General features: G+C 42.8%; 1 long non-coding RNA gene across 2 annotated transcripts; it reads left to right on the top strand.

The window, feature by feature from the left end:
* The first annotated feature begins 267 nt into the window (after positions 1 to 267).
* Positions 268 to 3,736, top strand: LOC134485911 (uncharacterized). Of its 2 annotated transcripts, none has more exons than XR_015671655.1 (4): positions 268 to 474; positions 946 to 1,156; positions 2,123 to 2,305; positions 2,504 to 3,735. It is a non-coding gene; the product is annotated as an uncharacterized LOC134485911 (long non-coding RNA). The 2 variants fall into 2 exon arrangements; XR_015671656.1 differs by lacking the exon at positions 268 to 474 and adding an exon at positions 475 to 679 and having other exon boundaries at positions 2,504 to 3,736.
* Positions 3,737 to 4,895: the final 1,159 nt, after the last annotated feature.

The following is a 4,895-nucleotide window of genomic DNA, read 5'->3' on the forward strand; positions in this document are numbered from 1 at the left end:
AAGATTTTTATGTAGGCTTTCTCCCACCTTTTCCCCCAACCGCTTTATTCCTCTGCTCCCTGCTCCTGACTCCCTGTCTTTTTGCCTTTTAACAGTGCTCTCCAGATCTTGTTTCCGACTAAACATGCTCGGCCTCCATGCTCCTGTGCGCCGCCCACCTGTGCAGGTGCCAACTGTTTGCTCCAGCAGGCAGTCGTGAGTTTCTATTTCTGGGAAACTTTTATCTCTAATCTATGATTCCCTTCCACTCTGGTCTGCCAGCTCTAAGCCAGGTGCGGCAGGAGAAGGGATCCCTAAGCGCAGCACAGACAGAGCACCTGAGGCGCTCTGTGTACAGCTTAGACCCGGTGCTCCATGCACAGTGACAGAGGCTGCCTGAGGTGCCAGGGAAAGACCTCCTTCCTGTCTAACAGACAAAACATGTCTACTCGTCTCGGCTGATGCATAACAACACTTCTGCTGTTCCATTCTAAGGTATAACGTGATTTCCTCCATATGTGATGCGATCACTTCAGCGCCATCTTTGGTAAGGGCGGTCCCTTGGCTGGCTGTAGCTTCAGCACCATCTTGGTTGAAGGCAGTCTCAAGGCTATCTGCCATCTTAATTGTGGCAGTTCCCACTTCACTGCCTTCTTACTTTAGAACAGCCTGACTTAAGTTCTCTAAAGACACTTTTAAGGTATGGTTTTCATATGATTTCTATCCTGCCTTGGTAAACAATTTTAATATTAAAGATTTACAATGATTAAAAAGGTTAAAAACACTGCCTTAAACATATGTTTGGCCTTGTTTTTGCTACTGTGTTTATGTTGCAATGTACTCTTTTTATTTGCTAGATAAATTCTAGAACAAATAATTAAACAAATGCATATTGTCTAACTCAGATATACTTAATGGATGTCAATCTTGTTAGAAGTCTGCTAAATGTAATGTTAAATGTTTTAGCTTATGACTGATGGAGACCCCAAATCCTAACCCTGACCCATGCAAGGTCTCTGAGAAGATATGGGCATAGTGACAAGATTCTTCCTGAATTGTGGTGTGATAACCACTGAGAAACACTGCTCCATTGCCTTGCCTGCTGCCAGGGCTTGTCCTACAATGTGGACAAACAGAGGATACAGAGAGTTAAATGTCTCAGATTGCCTAAGACAAGGTAAGTCGTTCCTCCCAAGTTCTTAACTCCACAGGAAAAAAAGCCTCTCATCTCCTGGGCCTGAGAGCCAGACTAACTCTGACCAAGTTACAGTGGAGATCACAGGGCCCTGGGAGAACTGTTTTAAGTAGTGGACTATAGACCAACCCCCGTCATATTAATTGATATATGGTATCTAGATAATTTATTCTTCACAGTTTTCTGATTACATTGACAGCTAAGCTAACTTAACTGATAGCTTGACAGCTCAAAAACAGACCTAGCTCCTTACCCCAAGGTAACCCACCATCATATTAGCTCATCGATCAATTTGTTAACGAGTCAAGACCTTCAGATCTCTTCTCAGAGACAGACAGGTTCGCCTTGCTCACAGGCTTCACGATAAAGAATTGTACTAGTTCAAATGTAACCTTTCACAGATGTAACCTGCTACCTCCCTATCTGAACTCAGTCTCCAGTGGCTAAATGCTTGTTGTGCCGAAGTCCTAACATTAACTAAAATAGTTCTTATAAATTAATTTAGCTCTATAAAACATTCCACTGAAAGATCCAACTTTGATAATCACAAGTTCAAATTATAAGCTTCCCTCAATTGTTTCCTAACTCTAGACTCAAAGTGTTTCTCCTGCTAAATCTATACTCTTGGCTCTCATAGTTACAAATATAAGTTCCCTTTGGTTGCCTTTTAAGACTTAAGGTGTTTTTCATGCTAAACTATATGATCAACTATCATATTCACAAGGTTGATTTTTCTAGTTTCCTTTGTCTTTTAAATATAAGCTTAAAATACTTCTCATTGTGAGATATATATATATATATATATATATATATATATAGTCAGTATCCTAGATAGAAGGAAAAGCCCTTTTTGCTTCTTCTACTCCACAAAATGTCTTTGTCTTCCTAAGCTCACCTTAAAGACTGTTCATGTTGTTAACAAATTTATCTCTTTTGTGAATTTATAAGCTACAGGAAATCTACTCCAATCTACTTCTCATGGACCAAACAGACTCCATCTGGATCAGTACACTTGTCAATAGCCTAAGCTTTTACTTGATGCCTATTCCAGAGGGTGGGATTCCTCTCCTCTCCTGTTCCTGGGATTGGGGCCCACCTAACCCCAACCATCAAGTCCTAAGGGTTTCAAAGGTACATACGGAAAAGGTTTTCTCTCAAACCTACTTAACTTTATTTTCAACCTCCAATGTGTGTGTGTGAGTGTGAGTGTGTGCGCGTGCGTATGTGTATGTATGTGTGTGTGCTTGTGTGTGTGTGTATGTGTATGTGTGTGTATGTGTGTGTATGTGTGTTTCAGCATCTTGCCAAGTCAAGGCATTTATTTAACAGCTACATCCAGGAGGACACCAGCAAAGCAGCCCACAGATGCTCCAATCTTCTCTCACAGACACAGATGCTACTACTGGACCTGCTCTTTCCAACCCACAGATGGTTCTACAGACCCTGGACAGCAAGAAAACAGCCAACTTTCATAAGACTAAACCAACATCCCCATCCCCATCCCCATTTTCCTAGGTTTCCCAGAGACACGTCGCCCCAAAGTCAGCAAGTAACTAAAGATCATGATGACACTGTTTCTGCTTCACCACCTCTTTCTAGTTTCTCCTTTTTAAAAATTAAACCAAAATGGAGGAATGTTGGCTTTCCTTTTATACTCTGCCCAATAGTTACCTAGCAACAGCCAGGTAGGCTTCTTATAAGAGTGACTATTTGGCCTCTCTCTCCCTCCCCCCCCCTCTCTCTCTGGCTCTCTCTGGCTCTCTCTCTCTCTGGTTCTCTCTCTCTCTTTCTGACCCCTTCCCCTTCTGTCCCCTTCCCCCTCCCCCCATGTGTTCCTGGCCAGCCTTTTTTCTTCTCTACCCTCCCCCCTCTCTCCCCAGCCCCCTCTTTCTACCTCTATTCCCTTCTAAACTCCCCTTCCCATGTCCCCACTCTATACTATACTCATCATACGGCTGGTACCTCAGGGATTAGGGATGTCTCTGCACAAGCCTGCTGAGGTACCCCCCTCCCACATCACCATGCCATGCTCTGTAGAACATATCCTTGGCTATTTTAAAAACACAGAATCCTGATACTGTAGTTGGAACCCTCCCTCCTACATTCACTTCTGCGCAAGTCCATGCCACATATGTAGCATGTCTATTGCAGATGAAAGACCCAAAATACTTTTTAGCACTAGCAAACCCACTAAGCTGTCATTAGAGTAAATTTACTAAGATGTAATTAAAATAGATCCTAATGTTCAAGATGAATAATGATCGTCGGATTCGTGTTCTTATAAGGATCTATAGTTAGCTCATTACTTTTCATTTTCCCGAATGTAAAGTGTGCTACAGAAAGCCAAGATTCATATATTTTAGAAATTAGATAAAATCTTCATGTGGCACAGGGCTCCTCTTAGCATTTCAACAATATTTACATCGTGTTTTTCTACTACAGAAATGTGCTAGCCAGCTTTCTCTGTTTACCCCAGCTTCCTGCAACAGGGCTGTGCCATACATTCACAGAGCACAGAGTGAGTGTAATGGTTCGTTTGTGAACAAAATAAAAAAACAAAACAAAAAAAAATCAAGTCTATAAAGTTTCTCTGAAAATGGGTGATTTTCAAGAAAGGGTTTTGTGTGATTAGTTTGTTCCTCTGGTGATGAATGGACTCCACTGGGAATGTTCTCACTGCTTAGGATCTGGAGTCGTTTTATTTTCTGAAGCTATATTCACCCCACCAATATCCACTCAGAAGTGCCCCACCGCGGCAGTTTGTAATTTAATGGTGGTTTAATAATTATCCCATCAGCAATCACACAGGAGCATGTAAGTGTTTGAAACTGAGGCTAGTATTGTTTTGATGGCTGAGCGCTGCTTCGGCTTCCTGGATGTGAGGCAGCAGAGGCAGCAGGTAATCTGCACGCTGGTGACTAATGTTGCGAGACACCATAAAGGTTTCCCTGGTGGATCAGAACACCTTTACAACGGAGGTGTCATGGGAGCTGAGACATAGAAAAATAACCAAGACTCAAGGAGAAGAGCAGCCAGGGCCTTTTCAGGCCAAGGAGGGCAGTCTCCAGGCTTCAAAACAGTGATTTAGACGCTGTCTAAACGGTAACGAGGCTGTGCTTGTCTGCTACAGAAGGCTGGCGAATAGCATAGACCCTGCACATAGCGTTAGAGATGGGAAAGGCGAACAGCACACCAAATCTGCTACTCACTCCTGAGGTGGTTCTAGATATTGAGACAGGTGAGATCAGTGCAGACTGGGTGTTTACAGAAGTCTCTCTGGTTAAAGGCTCTCTGGCAAGCAAACCCAATGTGAGAGACAGACCGGCATGCGCAGAATAGAGAAGATGGGAATGTGTGGATGGTGCCAGGAATGAGCCTTGGGAGGTAAAGTCAGTGTCCTGGCTCAGCTCTGAATGGTCAAGCATTTAAAGGAAAGGGGGAAAAAGCCTTATCTTCTTAGGGTTTTAGTTTCTTTAACCAGAGAACAGAAGGGGAAATTCTTGACTCATTTGGCTGTGAAGACAAATGAAGCGATTTATGTGTGTTATGTGCGCGGTAGGATCTTCCCTGCACAGGGGATATGAATAGGATTCTTTCATAATGAATCCTTTCTAAGCAGCTCTGAGTTCAGCCTCAGAGTATATATTTTGCCGGATTTGAATTTTTTTCACTAAGATTAACAACCTCAGAACAGAAAGTCTGATTCAATGATCCCGTTTGT

Source organism: Rattus norvegicus, chromosome 2 (genome assembly GCF_021556685.1).
Source record: "Rattus norvegicus strain SHRSP/BbbUtx chromosome 2, alternate assembly SHRSP_T2T, whole genome shotgun sequence".
Taxonomy (NCBI): Eukaryota; Metazoa; Chordata; class Mammalia; order Rodentia; family Muridae; genus Rattus; species Rattus norvegicus.